The 12,959-nt window shown below is 36.6% G+C and overlaps 1 protein-coding gene and 1 long non-coding RNA gene across 10 annotated transcripts in view; one reads left to right on the forward strand and one right to left on the reverse strand.

Annotated features, from left to right (window-relative positions):
* UNC5D (unc-5 netrin receptor D) overlaps window positions 1-12,959 on the reverse strand; it is a 559,433-nt gene that overhangs the window by 513,654 nt on the left and 32,820 nt on the right. The window lies entirely within an intron of this gene.
* LOC116558350 lies at window positions 10,712-11,718 on the forward strand. The gene is made up of 2 exons (XR_004271965.1): window positions 10,712-11,123; window positions 11,471-11,718. It is a non-coding gene; the product is annotated as an uncharacterized LOC116558350 (long non-coding RNA).

Genomic DNA, 12,959 nt, shown 5'->3' on the forward strand with positions numbered 1-12,959 from the left:
AGTTCTGCTGGAGCTTGAGAGAGCCTCCTAGGCTGGCAGTCATAGCAGGGAGTCTGGGACAGGGCAGAAACTGGATTTCTTCTGGGCTGTAAATCCTGGCTCTTTCTTAGAGTAAATAATCACTCACTACTGGTGACAATAACTGGCACCCACCATACTAAACAAAACAACATTTAGTGGTGGATTATTTTTAAAGGACATCCGATAACCACAGACAGACAGGTGGGAAAATGATGAGATGTTTATCAAAGGTTACCAAGCTTTGTAAGATGAATATAGGATGAATAAGTGTAGAGATTTAAGGTACAGCATGATGACTATAGTTGATAATACTGTATTGTGTCCTGGAAATTTGCTGAGAGTAGATTTCAGGTGCTGTCATCACCAAAAAAACAATGTTTGACCCAGCAATCCCATTACTGGGTATATATCCAAAGGATTACAAATCGTTCTACTATAAGGACACGTGTACACGAATGTTCATTGCAGCACTGTTTACAATAGCAAAGACCTGGAACCAACCCAAATGCCCATCGATGATAGACTGGATAGGGAAAATGTGGCACATATACACCATGGAATATTATGCAGCCATAAAAAACGATGAGTTTGGGTCCTTTGTAGGGACATGGATGAACCTGGAAACCATCATTCTCAGCAAACTGACAGAAGAGCAGAAGATCAAACACCGCATGTTCTCACTTATAGGCGGGTGTTGAACAATGAGAACACATGGACACAGGGAGGGGAGCACTACACACTGGGGTCAGTTGGGGGGAAATGGGGGAGGGACGGGGGGGGGTGGGAAGGTCGGGAGAGATAGCAAGGGGAGAAATGCCAGATGTAGGTGATGGGGAGGAAGGCAGCAAATCACACTGCCACATGTGTTCCTATGCAACAATTTTGCATGTTCTTCACATGTACCCCAAAACGTAAAATGCAATAAAATAAATAAATGGGAAAAAAAAAAAAACAATGTTACTATTTGAGGAGATTAATATGTTAATTTGTTCTACTGCAATAATCTTTCACCATGTGTACCTAAATCAACACGTGTATACTATATACATATATATATATATACTTTTTATTTTAAAAATAATAATACATAAATTTATATCCCTAACCACTGAAATGACCAACTATTTTTTAAATAAGGAATAATCTGTTTATATCTTTCACAACAAAAAAGAACAAGGATTTTTTGCTAGATATAAAGCAGATAGAGTCAGACTGGGGAAAATTACCTTAACAAAGACATTATAAATGTGAAGAAAGCGTGCACCTGGGAAGGTTGAGGAAGTGATCCCAGCTTGCTACTGACCATTAGGTAACAGTGTCAGGGTGGTGATGAGTGTGGCCAGGGCCCAACCAGAGGCACATGTGACTTTTGGGGGGCACAGCAGGAGCTGGAGGGCACTGTGAGCAGGGACCAGGTATCAGAACTCAGTGCTAGATGAAGGCTGGCTTTCACTGGGGATGAAAGATGGAGCACAGTCCTGGTTGGCTGTTAAATCAGAAGCCCCAGACCAGGAAAGGAAGGGGGAGTCAGTCAGGCTAACTAACCCCTGCACACTAACTATAGAAAGAAACAGGCAACAAACAGGTCAGGCAGCCTCGGGTACTGACTTTGCTTCTGGCCACTGCTGCCCAAGTTGCTGACTCTCAAATTTTCTCTCTTTCCTTCATTAAAGCCTGCACAATTTGAAGAGCATTCAATGCTATCTCTGAAAGAACCCACTGTAATTGCTACTCTTTGAAAAGCAAAGGTATTCCCTTATACATAAGCAAAATTTTGAAGCAGCAAAGTGACTGTCTTCCTAAGAAAGAAAACAAGAGATGGAAGAACTTATTTTTTAAATTTATTCATTCAGCAGAACTCAATAGCACACTGCATCTCTAACATGAAAGTAGAAGGTCATGAAAACAAACAGTCAACAGCAGGAGAAATAGAAAGCCCAGTTCACATAATGAGAGACCACAATGAAGGCAGTGAGCAGTAGTCAGGATTTTTGAAAAAAGTCAAATCAGTGAAGTAGAAGCTTGAAAAAAAGTCACCCAAGACTCAGGGGTAAGAATAAAGAGATGAAGACTAAAAAAGAAAAGCGAAATGACAATGAAGACAGGTACAGGACAGTCAATATGCATTACAGGAGCACCAAGCAGACAACAGAGAGAACATGGAAAAAGAATCATCAAAGAAATGTAATCAAACACTCTCCACGATTGAGAAAATGATCCAAAATGTGCAATCCGTGGATTAGCCTATAAGACTGCCCCAAGGATATATTCCTGCCAGCAGACACAGCAATAGTTTCAATGCTAATTTATTAATTTACAGCAGTCGATAACTGTCCCAAGCACTGCTGTTCCCAGACCAAACTGAGGGTCAGGCCCAATAATGAGATGCAGATGAACTGCGGAGGAAAGAGTTTTTATTTCTGTAACTAGTTACAGGGAGAAGGCCTTGAAATTATCACCAGACCAACTCAAAATTACAAAGTTTTCCAGAGCATATTAAACATCTAAGCTATATGTCTATGTGCAAGTGTACATTCATCTACAGACATTAGTGGTTAACTTCTTTTAATCTATAGCTAAGCTCTGAGTCCTGAAGACCTTCTTCTGGAGCTTCAGTAAGTTTACTTAATCCAAGTGGGTCTAGGTGCTAGGGTGATAACCCTTATCTTGTCTCCTGCTAGATCATAAATGTTTGGGGAATTCCTTCGGACTCTCAATAAATTTGTTTGTGGAGACCTGGGGAGCTTCTTCAGACTCCCAGTAAAACTCGTTTAATCATACCTTAAGGTTCAGGTATGGCATAGGCAAAACTCTTGGTGGGCTTTTGTTACATTCCAGCCTTTGTGTAAGGGTACTGGCTTTTGATATTTAACTGAACCACCCAGTCAGTGCTGAAACAGTTGCTATGGAGGCCTGCATTAGTGAGATCTGACCTGCCAGACTATATCATGCAAAAATTCCCGATTTCTTTTTGTATACAGGCCTACATGAGAAACTATATTATAACTCAGAAAATTGCTTAGTGAATGTGGAATCAACACAAGTGAAAAAGAGATGGACAAATCAAAACTTTAATGATATCAGCTTAAGTTAGCTACATGCAACTATCTCAAAAGATGTACAGCCATACTGGTGACTTGAAAGTGCCTGAAGTACACTGTCGAAAGCCCAGCCTATGTTGAAAAGTACTGACATGGGTCATGCGGGACTCCTTGACATCGCTTGTCTAAGCATCTGAGTCTGACACTCTGATGGGTTATTTATTAGCTGTGCTAATTCCATCAATTAGATTCCAGTCAACTCTTGCTGGCCCAGAAGCAATTCTGATGTTATGAGGGAGAAAAAAAACAACTTCCACATATCTATGCTTTATCTATTATATGTCAATATTCAAATTAACAGAGGGAAAACTTACTGCTGTTATCATGTTATTGTGGGACAAATCAGTGTAAACCTCTGTACTGACAATTTATTCAGAGGATTTGAAAAATTTATTATGAAGAGTGATTAAATAGATGTACACTGAAATCTTTACAACCTGACCAAAAAAAAAAAAAAAAAAAAAAAACAATGTATCTTCAATTTCCATGAATCATTAACAAAAAAATTGATCCTATATTAAACCACAAAGAAAATCTTCTATATCTTCCCACCCCATCTTCCAAACAATGGATGCCGACTATGGACATAATCCATTTCTCTGGCCATATGTCCCTAATCCCTTAGAAAAGCTAACCTATTTTGTTTCCAAAAGGGCTTGCTCTTGGTGTGATGAGAAAAAAAAATTACTTATAAATAAAAACTACAATATAGATGTAAAAAATTAAGACACACAAACAAAATTGCAGTTAGAGGCAAATCAATAGCATTTTACATATGTTATTTCAAGCCCCAGGAGATAAACTTTACTATACCCATTTTACAGATGAGGAAATTGCCACTGTGATTTCCTCCAGGTCACACAGAGAGCAAATGGTGAGGACAAGATTAGATTCCACATATGCCAGATGCCAAGCCATGCTTGTCAAAATACAACCTGGCTTCCACAAATAAAAACAATTAAAATAAGCATAATGTCATGGAGCTGAAATGTGCACAAACAAAACAAAAATAACAAAGAAAATGAATACGAGTTTTCAGTGATATTGCCCCAGAGAAAAGAAAAGCAGGTCATGTTCTTCTGTATGAAAAATACATTTTGCCACATTGACTTGTCACAATGATACTGATTTATATTTATATAATTATTTTTTCAACATTCTTTGCCTGACATTAGGACACATTAATTTATTTATAACAGATGATGATATCTGTTATGAACTTTTGATTCAAAATATTAGATTTCTTCCACCCAAGGTCTTTGGGAGGAAGGGTGGTAAGAAAGAAAAGAGGTGGGAGAGAAATGCGGTCAAAATATGTAGCACAGGATGAGGGTGCAAGAGAAAGGTGAAGAGTGCAGCTTTGTCTTCTTATTTCATTATATTTCATTATATATATATATATATATATATATATATATATATAGTGTTTTTTTTTTTTTTTTTTTGAGACAGAGTCTTGCTCTGTCACCCAGGCTGTAGTGCAGTGTCACAATCTTGGCTCACTGCAACCTCTGCCTCCTGGATTCAAGAGAGTCTCCTGCCTCAGCCTCCTGAATAGCTGTGATTACAGGTGCCCACCACTAATCCCGAGTAACTGGGATTACAGGTGCCCATCACCTGGCTAATTTTTTGTATTTTTAGTACAGACAGTGTTTCACCATGTTGGCCAAGCTGATCTGGAACTCCTGACCTCAGGCGATCCACCCACCTCTGCCTCCCAAAGAAAAATATATTTTTTAGAATTGATAAAATTTTTAAATATTTTAAGTATATATTAAATCATTTTGCCAACAAAAATGTTCTTGGGTTGTGGTTGCCTATGATTCAAATACATTTTCAATATTTCAAATACAAACACAAACTTTTACGTCGTAAAGCTGCGGGTCAGCCCACCTGTGTTAGGGAACAAATACAATGATGAACTGATGTTGTTGTGCAAGTCTGCCACCAAAGGACAAAACGTGGCATATCACACAGCAGTGAGATATGGAGGTTCTCTTTAGGCTGATATAAACGCCTGTCATCAATCCACAGGCCGTTATCTTCAAGGCTAGACACATATGCACACTCACAACCATACTCACAGGCCACACACCATAGGTGCTGAACTTCATCCAATATCTGCTGGATAAACAGGTTACAAATCCAATCTGGCTAGACAATCACTGTCTCTCCCTTTTGAGGCAGTTTAGTTTCTTAGGACGTGATTGTAGCTATGCTGAACTTAAGCAATGAGTTCTTAAGACAAATGCTTCTCTAGAGATTAGCTAGATCATCTGAAGAAACCATTTCACTCTCGGCTTTTCACCCTGGCAGACCTTTTGCACTGTGGTATCTTTAAAAACTCGCCTTTACACCATAGTAGGAGGAACTTATATATTCTGATGACTAAGAAAAGATTTTACTCTCTAAATGCCACTGGTACCAGCAAGCTCTCTTGAACTTTATAGAGACAAGATCTGAGATTCTCAAAGGTTAAAATGAGCTCCATTCAAACCATAATTATGCTCAGCGAGTTGAGGTAGACAAATGAATTCTCATTCCTGAGAAAGTTTAAAAAAAAAAAAACCCACAATAAATTGACATTAATATAAAAACTCCATAAAAGGCATAAAACTGATACTAGGAAACCTATGAGAAAATGAAATGCTTTGGGTTGTTAAGCCTGTATTTCTCCCAGGGTTATAAATAAAATGTATGGAGGAGGATGTTAAATTTATATTTAACAAACTTTGCCAGTCTCTGTGGACATTAGAGTTTTCTGACCCAAGCTTACTGGAAAAGCAACTGGTTTTATGCAAGCCAAAAAACACCCATCAGTCACATGGCAAGATTTTTCAAATATTACCATCCTAGAGTGCTTATCATGACAGTAAAACACTGAAATTAAAATGAGTATATTTTTCCTGAGTTTCAGCTATTAATTTTCTCTAATTTCCTTGGAGGAAAATACTTCTGAAATTTACTTTTTGGGGAGCTTTCTAAACATAAGAAAACTCTTTAACACTATGTTTTCCAGCAGAATTCAGATAGACTCACACAGAGGGAAGTTTTGATTCTGTACATCTGAAAGAGGCCTTGCTGTGTAAGCTTTTTCAACCTAATAAGCTCCACTGTGAAGGTTCAAAATGAAAAGTTGGGGCATGACCTTCAGTACTTAAATCACACCGACTGACTCCATCTTGAAACACCTATCTATTTCTTGACAATTATTTATGTGTGTGTTAACACATTATGTAGAAACAGAGTGATAAGATACACACTTATCATTACCAAACTCGTAATTGTTTGAATTGACTCTAGTTGATTAATTCAGGAAGTGCTGTTTTATTTGGTGTTGTGTCTGGGGACTCCAAAAACTTGTATCTGAAAAGATTATTGAGATACTCCATATTTAGTCAACTGAATGAATGCTGTGGGTTAAGTCCAAATTCCACCTTTAGGACAAAAGCACTCATTCCCCTCCCTACTGGGAGTATTCGTGGCTGACATCTTTCAGCTGTACTCCCCAATCATGAGCCCTCCTCACTCACAATTGCTCTAGATCAGAGTTCCTTAAATGATATCAGTCCTTGGAGCCCCTCATGGTATTCCTTAAATTAAAAGTGATACCTAACCTACTGTTTAATAAGCAGCTCCAACAGCTTAGTAAGTATTCAAGTCTCATTGGGCACTACACAACTTTTCAAACTCTGGAAGACTGGACACCGCCACCCTTGTTTTTCTGTTTTACATTGAGTTTCACATGTTACTTGCCTTTTAATCACAGTGACTACCAGACACCTGGCTTTGGGAGGAAAACTGCAATCATGCATGGAAATAGTGAACTGCCTCGAGCTAGTAGCTCCAATTGAGTCCTACAACACCCCTGAGTCCACTGAGGAGCACTGGGGCAGCCGGTGCACAGTTTAGAAAGCAGTCCTGAGCTGTAGAGGGTTGGCTCACTCTAAGTCACCCTCTCCCAAGGTCAGGCCATGTCAGGTGACATTGAGGATGAAACCAGTGCAAAGCAGTGTTCAAGTCCCAGGGACTTGCCTGAGTCTGGAACACTCTAAAGAGCCACTGTAGTTCCAGAGCTCCCCGTGGAATCCACTGAGGCCTCTGTTGCAAGGACATTGCCCTTGGAGTCCTTCTTCTTCCAGCCCTGGGTCTTCTCTTCCCTGCAGAGTTGATTCCCAGGGTGTGACCAGTGAACTTCCCGCAAGCTGGTCTGCATCTCAGAGCCCACATGCCAGGGAACCCAACCAAGGAGGGGCATTTAAAATGGAAAATTTTAAAAAAGAAAAAAATCATTACATTTTCCATCTAGTCAAGTAAAAATACACTTCAAGTAATAGTTATTTTTTAAACACCATTTTGCAGTTTGGTTTGGGGCTCCATAAACACTCAGCAACTCAACCTCATGTTTTTTTTTTTTTTCCTTTTCATGAAAATCCAACAGCTTCAAAAACAGCATAGGATTAATTCCATTCCACAGCTGCTGTGTTCTCCCAGAGTTTTATTTTAGTGGTGGGTAGAATGACCATATGTTACACCTAACCAAGGCTCTACTGCATGTGCAGCTAAAAAGAGCTCCCATCCGTATTGTGTTTGCCATGATATTCTTATCTACAGCTGTGACATGAAGGCTTCTCAAAGGCTAACCACAGAGCTGCAATTTATTTCAAACCTAGTTATTCAAATGGAAGCACCATGAGGGGGAAAATTTGTCTGTTATCCCCTGCATACAGCAATGGCCAGCAAATTACATGCACTTATAGAGAGTGCCTATAATATTTATACATGTATACATACATACACAATACATATATATGTATACATATATATACACACAAATATATATGTATGTACAAATACTTATACATGTATACATATGCATATTTATATTATATATAAATTTATACTTTATAAATTTAAATACACCTTTTGGGGAGCTTTCTAAATGTAAAGAAAACATAAATATAAAAATACATATGTATACATGTATAAATATTTGTACAAATATATATGTATACATGTATAAATATATAAAAATGCATACCTGTATAAATATATATACCTATATATATACCTGCATATATATACCTGTATAAATATATATGTATACCTGTATAAATATAGGTATACTATGTACACATATGTATACATATATAAAAATGTATACCTGTATACATATATAAAAATGTGTATCTAAGTGTATACATATATGTATACCTATATTTATACTGGTATACAATTATATATATATATATATATATATATATATATATATTTGTCAAATGACAAAAATCTCCAAAATCCAGTTTTTACATCCTCTTTAAGGATGCTGATTTTCCTTCAATGTAGCCTTAGGACAGAATTCATTAATCTCTCTTAAATTATCAGTTATGACTTTTGTGCCAGGTGTATATTTTTTAAATGTAGCTCACCAAAACAGATATGCTCTGCTGATGAGAAATGGCAAGAGACCGACCCCAGTAATGCAGTAATATATCCATAATATACCATAGCAGCACATTTCAATGTTAAAAGTTAAAGAAATAAATAGTGATTTTTTTTTTATTGCAGCCACAAGTACAATGACATAAGTTGGCAACTGGAAGAAATGACTGCTTATAAATTTACTATATGTTACGAGCTATTGTTTTAAATGGCCATGAAGCAGGTATCTGCTAGACATTTGTACAAAGCTAAGAGGTTCATAAAAATATAAATGAGCAGTGGTGCTGTGTCTTAGATCTTATAATTTAAGATCTGACAGGACACAAGATTTCAGTTTTAATTTGAAGAATATACTAAACTGTACCAACCATGGCTATAAAGATAATGACACATACAGTCTATCAATTTGTCATAATCACTAATTAAGAAAGCGATTGTATTATCATTATTGTTGTTATTAAGACTATTTGAAAGAAAAAGGCAGAAGCTGGGTCAATAGGGTTAAAAGTTAACTCAGTATAATCAGAGTCAGAACGAGGTTTCTCATAGAACTCATCTCCTGAGACAACTGGTAGAGAATGATTCCACTGCAAAGTAGATGGACATTGGTTGAATTAAATCAGCGACATGAGTGTAGTAGGTGCAGCAATATCTCCCACCAAACTCTAGAAACAGCTATAACCGCATGCAATCTTCTATCAAAAGCCCAAGAAATCAACTGCTTACCACATAATGAGTTTTCCTGGCCACACTAGGTGACTGTTTAAAAATGAAACACAAAACAGTACAGGAGGAAAATTGGGAGAACTTCTTATGGATCGATACTGAGCTAAATTTCATGGCTGGTGGAAAGAAAAGTTCATTTCTCTGGTTGTCTCAGTTTCATTCCTTGTTCTTCCCTCTCAATATTCTTCTGTTATCCACAAGAGAAACATTCAAAAGAAAGCAGTAGAAGAAATACCTTCTCCCAACCCACCCCGAAGAGTAAACCCTACTCTGTGCCACTAAAGACCTCTCATAGTGGTCGGGGGATTCCATCAAAGCTAAATTGAACACAGGATTTTATGTAGTCTAGTGGATATGGACCTGCTTTTCAGAGTCATTCACTTGAGTTTGAATCTCTGCACCCACCTGTGTGACCTTGGACTCACTGCTTAATCCCTGTAAACACAGTCTCCTAAAGAACCTGCCTCATTGAGTCATTGTTCAGATTAAATGAAATAATCTACTAAAGTAATGATGACAGTGTCTCATACCCAAACTGATGATGGGAAGCCAAATATCAGCACAGCAGTAGGAGAAACTGGAAGAGAAAATGTCTGGCACTGTGCCAAACAGAAAAGATTTTTAAGAGGTTAAACCTTATGTGGTTAATGGCCTTTGCAAGTTGATACATTACTGGGAAGGATAAATGAGAAAACTTAAAAAACTAATAAGTGAATACAGGAAAACATTGACACTATTATAAAAGAAGTGGAAATGGTGACAGTGGGAGCTATGAATTCTGCAGATGTAAGTCAAGGAGGGCAGCATGAAGAAGAGAACATTTGAGCTGGATCTCTAAGAATGAATAAGCATTGGTAAGACAGGTAAGACTAGAAAGGCTAGTATAAGAAGATGAGAGTGCACACCACGGATATAGAGACAGGAAGAGAAATAGGTTTGTTCAGGGACATCTGGGGTCTGACTAGAGCGTGCATGAACAGGGAGGCGGCAAATGGGATGACTGCAGCCTAGGGCTAGGCTGTGAAAAGCCCAGATACCATTTTTTGTTTGGTTTGGTTTTGTCATTTTTTATTGGTACATAATAAATGTACCAATTTTCAGGGTACATGTGATAATTTACTACATTCATAGAATTTGTAAAGATCAAATCAGTATAACTGGGATATCCATACCTTAAATATGTGTTTTCTTTATGCCAGAAACACTTAAATATTCTCTTCTAGTTATTTTGTAATAGACAACAGATTACTGTAATCTCTGGTCACCTACCCATATGCTGTTTCATGAGTTTGCGGTTCATCCTCTAGGTTAGCAATAGCCAAACTTTTGTCACTGCCTAATTTTTTCAGTTATAATTTTATTGGACCTCCAATAAATACACATTTATTTAGAAAATACATACAGTGATGTTTTATTATCTCTGTAGCTCACTTATGGGACCTTGCATAAGATACTTCTCTCTATGACTGTATTCCTCATCCATAAGACAGAAATAATAGTGCCATTTTCATAGGGTTATTATGAGCATTAAATGAGTTAATAGGCAATATATTTTAGAATGGTGCCCACGGTCTAATAAGTTCTAAGTAAGTCATATATTATTATTATATCGTAAAATATATCCCAAACAGAAACTTTTAATTAATAAGAAAATATGAAGTAAATATATTTTTAATTGTGTGATGTGATTAAGGGTACAAAAGTTTTGACATCACTAAAACATTAATTATTAATAACCTTAGCCAGATAAATGTGATTTAAAATGCAATACTACTTTCAACTATTTTGGTTTACTTGGTGATAAAGGAATTCATGGCTCTGTTTTAAAATTATGTTTGTCACTATAGTACTAGGTTGTAATGCTTTTAGCACTGTAAAAGACATCATAAGGAATCTAAGAGACCAAAAGAACTACATTTGTAGGTGCATTTATTAGGTAATTTAATCATTGTTCAGTTCTATCCACCATTTTCAGTAATTTTTTTGCTAGTTTCATTTAATAAATTTTCATCTTCACTGATATCAAGTTGTTCTAAAAAATAATCAGAATATACTGAAATTTATATTTTTAACAAGTAGGCTGAAAACCACTGAAAATTTTGTTATTTGGAAAACATTAAAGTACATTTATAAAGTTATGTTTCTAAGACTTCTAAGGGAATAAATATGGGAATTTATAGAAACAAAGAATATTTGGCACAAAAAAAATCATAAATTAATTCAGTCATTTCCAAACTCCCTCACTTTAAATATTCTCTACATTCTAATTTATTTTTAGATTCATTTATGTTTTTATTCATTTTTATAATGATGAGAAACATTAAATATAGATTTTTTTTCCAAAATCTTTACAAGTTAGAAATCTAATGATACTCACTTGCCACGACAGAAAAGTGAGCAAACCTGGAACAATTTTCTTTTTTGAATTTAAAAAAAATACATTATTCATCTTGATGTTTGACAATTCTTTGGGTTCCTTTGCCTAGGACAGCCAGAGAACATCTATATTGTTCAAAAAATATTCATGGTCATTTCCCAACTCAGCACAAAATATTGTCCAAATTCTAGACTAATTTAAAAGTTCTTATATAAAATTAGCTATATCAATACAACATGCTACCCTTTGTGCCTGTCTGGTTTAAGGTTTTTAATGTGTAAAGAACTCAATAATGAACGAGGGGGAAATAAATAAACTTCATGTGGGGTGGCTTCTTATTAAACTTACCCTGAAAAATTCTTTTTTTCCCTCATCAAAATGACTATTTCAATCAGTGATTACACTTGCAAAATTTATTTGTTGCTTACAGTGAGTACATATCTTCTCTGGTTTAATTTTCCCTTAATGGCTCAACAACAACAACAAAAAAAAAGTTACAGTCCTCTTGGCAGGGATATATGGTCCCCAAAATGGTGACATTATTTCCAACTAGAGGTGAGTTCTATGTCTCTAACCTTTCAATCTGACTGGACTCATGATATCTTCTATCTATATAGAATAGCAGAAGTGATTTACAAGGCTGCCTCTTAAAATTCTATCTTCTGTCAATTTCTCTTGGAATAGGCATTCTCCAGAGGTTCCATTTTGGGATGCTTCCTCCCAGAAACTAACTGACATGCCACGAGAAGCTAAGCTACACAAAGAAGGCATGTGTAGGTGCACTGTTGACCATCCCAGCTGAGCCAAGCCCTCATCAAGGCATTAGATATATAAGTGAAATATATAAGTGAACAAACTTCCAGTTGATTCCAGCCCCAACCATTCTAGTCACTTCCCGGCATTCAATTCTTCCCTACAGAGGCCCTGGAGTTCATGGAGTGGTGACAAGCCATCCCCATTGCACTCTGCTGAATTCCTGACGCATGGAATCCAAGAGTATAATAAAACAGATGTCTTATGCCACTAAATTTGGGCTGGTTTAACATACAATACTAACTGCAATAGACCTTTATGTAGTTCACAATTTAAATATAATCTAACAAACCACATAAGCTCTGAGATGTTGGAACATCTGCACTTTTACCTAACCATTTGGCAAACCTCCCATGAACAGTTTGTTCTACTACTTGTTCCTTCAAATCTTCAGCAGTATTTACTAAATATGGTCCAACAGTATTTGTCAGCAAAGGAATACATTTCAATGGAATGCTATAATGTTGGCTACATACTAT

The sequence above is a fragment of the Sapajus apella genome, unplaced genomic scaffold (genome assembly GCF_009761245.1).
Source record: "Sapajus apella isolate SASKATOON/1434 unplaced genomic scaffold, GSC_monkey_1.0 scaffold21, whole genome shotgun sequence".
NCBI classification, from domain to species: Eukaryota; Metazoa; Chordata; class Mammalia; order Primates; family Cebidae; genus Sapajus; species Sapajus apella.